The 11,512-nt window shown below is 38.0% G+C and overlaps 1 non-coding gene across 1 annotated transcript; it reads left to right on the top strand.

The window, feature by feature from the left end:
- The first annotated feature begins 563 nt into the window (after positions 1–563).
- TRNAD-GUC (transfer RNA aspartic acid (anticodon GUC)) lies at positions 564–635 on the top strand. The gene has a single exon. It is a non-coding gene; the product is annotated as a tRNA-Asp (tRNA).
- The last annotated feature ends 10,877 nt before the right edge of the window (positions 636–11,512 follow it).

The raw sequence follows: 11,512 nt of genomic DNA, 5'->3' as shown, positions 1-11,512 counted from the left end.
TTCGCGACTAATCCCATACCCCATGGAGTGGCCCCACAATACCATGAGGAGGTAAATCAGGAGCCCAGCAGCAGGATTCGAACCCGGGAGGGGAGAAAAGCCCTGACCTTGTGAAAGGCACTCCCAAGGTCCGCCCTGCCAACTGAACCACGACCTGGGAGCTTGCTAATGTTATTTTTAGTTCTATTTATAATTAGTACAAGTTTTCATTCTTTTAGTTTTTGAAAATTTATTTTTGTTTGACTGAAAAATAATTTAGCATATTTAATTAGTATTTTTTTATAAATATTTCCATTAATGTATTGAATGATAACTATTTTGCTATTTTAAAAGTTGGTGCACCTAATCCTACTAAAGCTAAAGGCTCTCAACATCCATTGGACACCTTAAAAATAAAAAATAAAAGCAAGCTTGGTGGGAGAAAGCAGTTTTGATTTATTCCGAAAAAGCGGAAACCGAAACCCTGCACGCAAGAGCCCCCGCCCTGAAAAAAAAAAAAAAGAAAAAAAAAAAGGAAATCACATAAACATTGTAATAAATTTGCAGCACACTGTCATCACCCAGTCGTTGTAGTATAGTGGTGAGTATTCCCGCCTGTCACGCGGGTGACCCGGGTTCGATCCCCGGCAACGGCGTTTGATTTTTAACTACCATCTGAAAGTGAATTTACCTTAATTTTGCAACTTAACGAGTCTTGGGCCTCTCGGCCCTTTTCAACATGCACGAATTTTTGAGTCTGGCCCATGGAATAGAATCAGAACAGTGAATTTTAATATAAGCATGACTAGAAAAGTAGAAATGATGTATGAATTTGATTATTATGTTTGGATATGCAACTAAAATAATTCTTGAAATAAAGTAAAAGAATAATTTAATTTCAAAAACTCTAAAAATTAAATTATCAAACATAATATAATTAAAGACAAAAGACAATGACCTCTTAAGGTTAGCAAAACATATTGACATTTCCTAAAGTTTCAAATATTGAAGAGATTTTTGCGAGGTTTTAAAAATATTACAGATCTTTCATAAAGTTTGGTAAAAAGATACAAAGTTTTCCTAAAAAGCCTTATTTTTTGGCAAAATATAAGAGAAAATTTGTGTTTTTTTGTCAAACTTCAGAGGAGGTCAATAGAATTTTTGAAATCTTAGAGCAGGTTTCTGTTTTTTAACTAAATGAAACGTGAATATCTTTTGCTTTATAATTAATTATTTAATATAAACTGTGGGTAACCCAAATTGTTCGAGGCCTTATATGTAACCAAAACAACATAAATATAATGTTCATTTCATAAAATACAAAAAAAAAACAAAAAACAAAAAAAGTAGAAAATATAGGGAAAATGAAAATACAAGGGAATAAGTTGTACATAAAATGAAAGGAAAAAAAAAGAAAAAATAAAAAGAAAAAAATGAAAAAAATGGGAGTGTGCCAATAGTCTTCAATTTGCAACCTGCGAGAAAAGGATAAAAAAAAAAAAAGGGTTAAACATGTGCTGAAAATCTGAAAGTAAATGAGGATAATTTCAATTGAATTGCTCATTGAAAAATAAATCATTTGTTTTAAAGGCTAATTAAGTAATAAAAATTAATCAATCAATCACAATTTACTTTAATCATTCCTTAGAAGCCTATCAATAGAGAGAATAACTGTAACGACCTGCTATTTAAATAAATTTATATATATATATGCTACAACATTTGAAATGCTCTCATACCAACTGAATTAAACCCAATCATCAACCTAAGCAACAAGAAGCGGAAATCAAATAAACATAATCATAAGTAGTTATATATAATACTAGAGTACTAAATGTTTTCCAAAATATATATATGTCTGTTTTCAAAAATACCCTCATCTGGCTAGGGTTATACAAAAATACTCTCAGAAATACTCACACTACTGTTAGGGCAATACCGAGGCCCCTTTATCTGCGAGCCTGATCTGCTCGCCTACCTAGATCTCCTGAAAAATGTTAAAGTAATTGGGATGAGCCAACACTCAGTAAGACAAAATATGTTATTGCTAGTGTCTAACAGATGAGTTATAATATTATGAAAATCTGTTTCTATAAAATCATGTATAACTGGATCTGTAAATACAATACAAGTAATAGTAACCACCACCATTTCCATGTTGCTTAACATATCAGTATTTTAGGTTACTATTTAAAATACTTCTAACGTACATAAGTATATTCTCTATCTCTGTAAATCTGTATATACATAATAATAACTGAAAATTTCCCTGTGGATAACTGTGTGTCATGATTTAACCTCTCATGACAAGGTTGTGCGGCCCGTAGGTGGGATCTACACTGACTGGCCGACCAGGGTAAACTACTATACTCCCTTGGTCCGATCTGCCCTCCTCAACCCATATCTGATGGGGAGCCTGTCCACGTCAGGGCACTATTTCGATCGACCTACTACCACGTATTATCTGAATAGGCGGTTGCACTCTATAGATTGTATGTAGCTACAGTATTGTGCTCTGTAACTGTATAGTCCAACAGGGTCTAATACTATATAATACATCTCTATATACAATTATTTGATTTACCATGATTTTGAAATAATTGTATGTACCATGATAATGAAATAAACTGTAACTATGTCAACATTGTTTCTGAACTGAACTGTAATCTATAAGTCATGGTACTGGAAATTGTATAATCATGGTATTGAAAACTGTATAATCATGGTAGTGGAAATTGTATAATTATGACATTCTGTAATTTTTATAAAACATAACCAGTGACTGTATATTCTGTAAAACTTATCCTGAAAATACATTGTATATTCTGTAAAACTTATCTTGAAAATACTGTAAAACATGTTTCTTTACTATACCAATATTCTCAAGCCACACAGAAATTTTAAACATATTATACATAAATGATAAACTGTATAAATTTCTATTGTGAATAATCATTTGATAAAAACGTATATTTTACACTGAAACATAGTAAAATTGCCTAGGATAGCATATTTCCCTTACCTGATTTCTACAAAAATCCCCCTATAGTAACGGGTTCTACACTCGCAGGGTTCTCCACTCAACACCCTGAAAACCATAAATTTTAGAACAAAACATTACTATTTCTACGTCTATTACATTTCCTACAACTGTTGAAAAGTCAAATTCAGAATAAAAGACTTTAACCTGGATTTGGGAGGAATTCCAACTTCGTCCCACCGACGATCTGCTTCGGCAGACTTGCAGAGAATTCGGCCAAGAGAGTCGTGGTGGCCTTAGATAGTCAATCTGGCGACTGATGAGGCCAAAATCGAAGGAAGAAGAGGGAGGAGTTGTAGGGGTAGAGAGAGAGAGAGAGAGAGAGAGAGAGAGAGAGAGAGAGTGCAGCAAATTTCTACGATTAAAATCAGTTTAGGGCTATTTATACTGTGGGATTCATCGACAAGCCACGTCACCTCATCGACGAGTCCTGTAGAAAATTCGTCGATGAATTTGCATCCTCATCGACAAATTTCAAACTTCCTAAAATTCCTCTCTCAGTACCTTCTCGTCGACGAGACGGGACCCTTGTTGACGAGGTCTTGAAGAACCTTCGTTGACGAAGTCGGTTGCCTCCTTCTGTTACTGATTCCATTTCCCTCCCTCTTTATTATTTAAATACCATTATTACTCGGGTCGTTACATTCTCCCCTCCTTATAAAATTTCTTCCTCGAAATTTACTATCTGTATTTCCTTCTATTATCTCATAAAGGTAAATGGTCTACTTATTTTATTACCTGCCCTCACTTATGGCGGAGGAATACCGTGATTACATGGGTAGTTCTGGGAGATTACAACCATAAAAAAAAATTTCTCCTAAAACCAAAATACTACCTAACCTATGCTCTACATTATAATTACACTAGACTCAACAAAATAAAATTACCATCTTAGCATATACATCAGTACTATAATTCATCGAACAAATGGGGATATTTCCATCTGATTTCATTTTCAAGCTCCCATGAGGCTTCTTCAATCGCGTGGTTTCTCCATAGAACTTTTACTAGCGGTATCTTCTTGTTGCGCAATTCTTGTTTTTTTTCTATCTAAAATATGTACTGGAGCTTCTTCATATACTAAAGCCTCACTGACTTCCAGTTCTGCATGACTGATGATATGGGAAGGATCTGAGACGTATTTCCTTAGCATGGAAACATGAAATATGTCATGAACTCGAAATAAAGATGGCGGTAAGGCTAACCGATAGGCTATTGACCCAATCTTCTCAAGTATCTCAAATGGGCCAATAAACCTAGGGCTTAACTTACCCTTCTTCCCAAATCTCAAGGTCCTCTTCAGTGGAGTTATTCTCAAAAACATATGATCACCCACTTCAAATTTCAGTTCCCAGCGGCGAGTATCTGCGTAGCTTTTCTGTCGACTCTATGCTGCACTGATTCTGTCTCAAATAAGTCGGACTTTATCACACGCTTGCTGAATTATCTCTGGACCGAAAACTCGCCTTTCACCTAATTTATCCCAAAAAAGAGGAGATCGACATCTCTTACCATATAATGCCTTGTAGGGTGCCGTGCCGTGCCGATGCTAGTCTGATAACTGTTATTATAAGCAAATTCAACTAGTGACAAGAACTGAATCTAGCTACCTCCAAAGTCTAGCACACAGGCATGAAACATATCTTTTAATACCTGGATTGTTCTCTCAGTCTGACCATTGGTTAAGGGTGGAAAGCGGTGCTAAATGCTAGCTGAGTCCCCAATGCCTCCTGCAAACTCTTCCAGAACCGTGATGTAAAACGTGGATCACGGTCTGAGACTATGGATACCAGCACTCCATAGGGTCGAATAATCTCCTGTATATATATCCCTGCTAACCAGTTCTTAGGGTAGCTAATCTTAATAGGCAGAAAGTGCATTGTCTTCGTCAACTTATCAACAATTACCCAAATGGCATTCTGACCATACGGCGCCGGCAGTAGCCTCGTAACAAAATCCATGGATACATGGTCCCACTTCCATTCAGTAATATAAGTGGCTGCAACTGTCCTGTCGACCTTTGGTGCTCAACCTTAACCTGTTAGCACGTTAAACACTGTTGCACAAATTCTTCTATTTCCCTCTTCATGCTACTCCACCAGAAATACTCCCGCAGATCCCTATACATTTTCGTGCTGCTAGGATGGATAGTTTATAAAGATTTATGTGCTTTTTCTAGAATCGTCCTCCTGATACTGTCATCTGCAAACACACATAGTCTGGTGCGAAATCTCAGAGCCCTATCATTAGAAATGCTGAATTCTTTTCCCTGGCCATCTTGTATTCTGGCTATCACTTCTGCCAATTTTGGATCATCTCACTGAGCAGCTTTAATTTTCTCATAAAGTGTAGGCTATACGACCAAACTGGCAATAAGCGCCTGAGAATCATCTTCCACTAATTCTACACCGAGTCTTTCCAAGTCTATCAAAATTGGGTGCTGAACTACCGCTACTAGCTGTGCTATGTCTCCTGATTTACAGCTCAAAGCATCGACCACCTCATTTGCTTTACCTGGGTGGTAACTGATGGTACAGTTGAAACCCTTGATAAGTTCCAACCACCTTTTTTGCCGCATGTTCAACTCTTTTTGTGTGAAGAAATACTTTAGGCTCTTATGATAAGAGAATATCTCACACCTCTCATCATATAAGTAATGTCTCCAGATCTTTAGTGCATGTACAACCGTAGCTAATTCTAGATCATGAATAGGGTAGTTCTTTTCATATTCTTTCAACTTCCTGGACACATATGCTATCACCCTACCATGTTGCATCAGTACACAATTAAGCCTTTTCAAAGACGCATCACTGTAAATCACATACCCATCACCTCTTGATGGAATCATCAGAACTGGTGCAGTGACAAGCCGCTGGTTTAATTCCTGGAAGCTCTACTCACACTCTTCATCCCACACAAATATGGAATTCTTCCTGGTCAAACATGTGAGAGGTCCTGATAAAGCTGAAAACCCTTCAACGAATCATCGGTAATAACCTACCAGTCTCAAGAAACTCCTAACTTCCTGCACATTCCTCGGTTTGGCTCAATTTACCACCCCCTCAATCTTGCTGGGATCCACTGCTATACCGTCTCCTGAGATTACATGGCCTAAAAATGCAACCTTCTCAAACCAGAACTCACACTTGCTAAACTTGGCATAGAGTTTCTCCTCCCTAAGTTTTTGCAAAACCTACCTTAAATGCACCTCATGATCCTCAAAACTCCTTGAGTACACCGATATATCGTTAATAAAAACTACTACAAACTGATCTAAATACTGGTGGAAAACTCTATTCATCAAGTCCATGAACACAGTTAGGGCATTCGTTAGACCAAACGGCATAGCGAGGAATTTGTAGTGCGCGTACCTGATCCTGAAGGCTGTCTTCGCAACATCCTCTGCTTTCACTCTTACTTGATGATACCCTAATCTGAGGTCGATCTTGGAATACATCCGTGTACCCTGGATTTGATCAAACAAATCGACTATATGGGGTAGAGCATATTTATTCTTAATAGTAACCTTGTTGATTTCTCTGTAATCGATACACATTCTCATAGACTTGTCTTTCTTCTTTACGAACAACACTAGAGCTCCCCACGACGATACACTGGGTCGTATAAACCCCTTGTTCAGCAAGTCTTGCAATTGTTCCTTTAATTCTCCCAATTCAGCTGGAGCCATACGGTAGGGAACCTTAAAGATCGGCGTGGTCCCTGAAGTTAAATCTATAGGAAAATCCACCTCGCACACACGAGGTAACCCAGGTAACTCCTCTGGAAAACATCTGGAAATTCTCGTACCACTAGGGTGCTGTCAATTTTCAATTCATTTTTGGGTACTTCTTTCACAAATGCTATAAACCCCTGACCTTCGTCTAGGAGTAATCTGCTTGCCTGCATGGCTGACACCAGCTTTGTTGGAGCACGTATCCGTGAACCAATGAATTTGAATTCCTGCGTACCCAAGGGTCTGAAAATTACTTCTTTCTAACGACAATCAATGCTGGCATGATTAACAGCCAACCAATCCATACCCAGTATTATATCAAACCTCAAACATCTTAAATGCAATCAGATTAGTTGGTAACACTTTCCCCTGAATTTCTATCGGATAGCCCCTAAGTACCTTCCGACATCTGATCACTGATCCTGATGGTATAGCTACTGACAGTGCTACATTTAATGACTGGGTCTCACTCTCAGATAATTTAACATAGGATGTAGAGACAAAAGAATGAGTGGCACCTGAATCAAATAAGACAATAACGGAATGCGATAAAATAGTAAATGTACCTGTCACCACATTCGTAGCAGCCTCTGCATCACCCGGTGTTAGCGTGTAAACCCTCGCTGGGGCTACATTCATCTGCTAACCTCCACGAGGTGCCTGATGTCCTTATCTATAGGGCCTCGGAGCTAGGACCTGATTTGGTTGACCTGGCCATTCCCGTACCATGTGACTGGGTCTTCCGCAGCGATAACATACCCCTTTGCCTACCCGACACTCCACTAAATGATATCTCCCGCACGTCTGACATACCGGGTAAGTCGGCGTACCCTGATTCCCACGAGGTCCTATCAACTGCATCTGATCTCCCTTATCACGACCTCCTCTCTATGGACCCCTACTGGAGCTAGCCTCAAAACCCTGAGGTGCAGGTTTTTTTTCTGACTCTAAGCTGCTATACCCCTCTGTATACCATTCTCAATGATCGTAACTCTATCTACAACCCGCTGTAAATGTCTGATCCCTGAAACCTATCACTTGCTCAAACAAATTTTGCCTCAGTCCTTCCTCAAACTTTCTTGCCTTTTTCTCTTTATCAGGGGCTAGATACGGAGCAAAACGCGACAACTCGATAAACCGAGCCGTGTACTGGGATATAGTCATCTGCCCTTGTACCAGATACATAAACTCCGCTGCCTTCGCGCTCCAAATAATAGCAAGGAAATATCGCTCAAAGAACATCTCCTTGAATCAATCTCACGTCACTAGCACTGGAACCGATCTTTGCTCCTCTATCAATCGCGCTGATCTCCACCAACGCTACGCCTCCCCTGTCAACTTAAATGCGGCAAATACTACCTTCTGCTCATCTATACATGGAAGCATAACCAATGTCTCTTCGATATCTAGGACCCAATTTTCAGCTACAATCGGGTCATCACCTCCAACAAAGGATAGGGGCTTCATCCACGTAAACTGTTTGATCGAACAGCCACACTCCCCAGAGCTCTTGGCCATCTTAACCATTACCTGCTGAGTGACACTGTGCAGCACAACATCTGTATCTCCTCCACCTATGTTGGAAGGTCCTGGCCTATCCTCCCTAACATTCGTGCCACTGCTTTCTGGGTCCATCCTGAAATAAGAAACACATTTAAGTACCTCATCTCTTACACTGAGCTATCCTATACCAATTCAAAATTAACTGCCGTCCCTGACCTTAACTCAATATCCAGTTCTGTCACCTAGACACACAACCCGACAATAGTTTACTATGGTTTTCTTAAAATTGTCACCCCAGGAAAAACACAGAAACCACCTCGGAAATCCTATATTTAGACAACCGAACAAACCTCAAATCCTTTTCCTATACTCTGGTATTGCTTCTGCTGCACTCTAGAGTCTACAGAACCTAGCAACCCAGGCTCTGATACCAAATTGTAATGACTTGCTATTTAAATGGATTTTTTTTCATATATATACTATAACATTTGAAATGCTCTGATACCAACTGGATTAAACCCAATCATTAACCTAAGCAGCATGAAGTAGAAATCAAATAAACATAATCATACGTAGTTATATACAATACCAGAGTGCTAAATGTTTCCCAAAATATACATATATGTCTGTTTTCCAAAATACCCTCATCTGGCTAGGGCTATACAAAAATATTCACACTACTGTCAAGGCAATACCGAGGCCCCTCTATCTGCAAGCCTGATCTGCTCGTCTACCTGGATCACATGAAAAATGTTAAAGTAATTGGGATGAGCCAACGCTTAGTAAGACGAAATATGCTATTGCTAGTGCGTAGTAGATGAGTTACAATATTATGAAAATTTGTTTCCATAAAATTATATATAACTGGATCTATAAATACCGTACAAGTAATAGTAACCACCACCATTTGCATGTTGCTTAACATATCAGTATTTTATGTTACTATTTAAAATACATCTAATGTACATAAGTATATTCTCTGTCTCTGTAAATCTGTATATACATAATAATAACTAAAAATTTCCTTGTGGATAACTATGTGTCATGATTTAACCCCTCATGACAGGGTTGTGCGGCCTGTAGGCGGGATATACCTTGACTGGCCGACTAGGGTAAACCACTATACTCCCTAGGTCTGATCTGCCCTCCTCAATCCATATCTGATGGGGAGCCTGTCCACGTCAGGGCATTATACGATCGACCTACTACCACGTATTATCTGAATAGGCGGTTACACTCTATAAATTGTATGTAGCTATAGTACCGTGCTCTGTAACTGTATGGTCCAACAGGGTCTAATACTATATAATACATCTCTATATACGATTATCTGATTTACCATGATTGTGAAATGACTATATTTACCATGACAATAAAATAAACTGTAACTATGTCAACTGTGTTTCTAAACTGAACTGTAATTTATAAGTCATGGTACCGGAAACTGTATAATCATGGTACTGAAAACTGTATAATCATGGTACTGGAAATTGTATAATTATGACATTCTGTAATTTTTATAAAACATAACCACTGACTGTATATTTTGTAAAACTTATCCTGAAAATACTGTAAAACATGTTTCTTTACTATACCCATATTCTCAAGCTACGCAGAAATTTTAAACATATTATACATAAATGATAAACTGTTTTCTATTATGAATAATCATCTGATAAAAACGTATAGTTTACACTGAAACATAGTAAAATTTCCTAGCATAGCATATTTCCCTTACCTGATTTATGCTAAAATCCCCATACTGTAACAGGTCCTACACCCGTAGGGTTCTCCACTCAACACCCTAAAAACCATAAATCCCAAAACAAAACATTACTATTTCTACGTCTATTACATTTCCTACAATTGCCGAAAAGTCAAATTCAGAATAAAAGATCTTACCTTGGATTTGGGATGAATTCCAACTTTGTCCCACCGACGATCCGCTCTGGTAGACTTGCAGAGAACTCCGTTAGGAGCGTCGTGGTGGCCTCAGATCATTGATTTGGCGATTGACGAGGCCAAAATTGAAGGAAGAAGAGGGAGGAGTCGTAGGGGTAGAGAGGGAGAGAGAGAGAGAGAGAGAGAGAGAGAGACTGCGGCAAATTTCTGCGATTTAAATCAATTTAAGGCTATTTATACTGCGATATTCGTCGACGATCCACGTCACCTTGTCAACGAGTCCTATAGAATGTTCATCGACGAATTTTGGAATTCCAAAAATTCCTCTTTTAGTATCTTCTCATTGACGAGACGGGTCCTCGTCGACGAGGTCCGGAAGAACCTTCGTCGACGAAACCCCTGTGTTCGTTGATGAGGCCTGGGGAAATTTCTTGGAATTTTCACCTCCAAAATGCATGTCTTCAACGAACACGAAGCGTTCATCAACGAAGTCGGCTGTCTCCTTTTGTTACTGATTCCATTTCCCTCCCTCTTTATTATTTAAATTCCATTATTACTCGGGTTGTTACAATAACAATGAGTAAGACAGACATAAATTCACATACAATGAGTTACACAGAGAAATTCACACACTGTAACAGACAAGAGGCATTCTAATAGTGAAGCTCAGAGAGAGATATTCAGATAGTGAGAGTTACACACAATAATACGTATAGAGAAATTCCCATATGTCGCGACGTCCCGGGAGCGCGTGTGCCCCGGGCGGGGAAATTAGAAATCAATTTTAATATTTTCATAGAAAAATATGGTGTAGGAGTCGCCACTAACCTTTAGTGCGGTTAGAACACATGATTACTACCCCGTTAGGGGTAGAATCGGTCTACATTACCAGAGTTAGGCTCGGGAGTTCGGTTACGCGAGGGGAAGGTATGAGCACCCCCTACGCGCCCGTTCTTACGAACGGTACCTAATTAATTTAAAATTATCCCTAAGTTAATCTAATAATTCTTTAAATTACTCCTTTTTTTATGAATTTATAAGTACATGTAAAAAATAAATAAATAAATAAATAAAGATAATATATATATATATATATATATATATATATATATATATATAGATATTCCCTCAGAGCTTAGGGTACGTGATGCCCGAAGGCTCAACCCTCGCAATAAAATCATAGGGATAATAAAAATCAAAAATATTTAATAAAAAACATAACAAAATAAAATAATAATAATCATTATAATAATGTACATAATAACAACAATAATAATAATAATAAATAACAATAGTAAAAATAATAATAATGGTACTAATAATAATAATAATAATAATAATATTAATATTAATAG

Source organism: Malania oleifera, chromosome 3, assembly GCF_029873635.1.
Source record: "Malania oleifera isolate guangnan ecotype guangnan chromosome 3, ASM2987363v1, whole genome shotgun sequence".
Classification (NCBI taxonomy): domain Eukaryota; kingdom Viridiplantae; phylum Streptophyta; class Magnoliopsida; order Santalales; family Ximeniaceae; genus Malania; species Malania oleifera.
The sequence above is the reverse complement of the archived record's forward strand: the minus strand, read 5'-3'. Positions and strand labels throughout refer to the sequence as shown.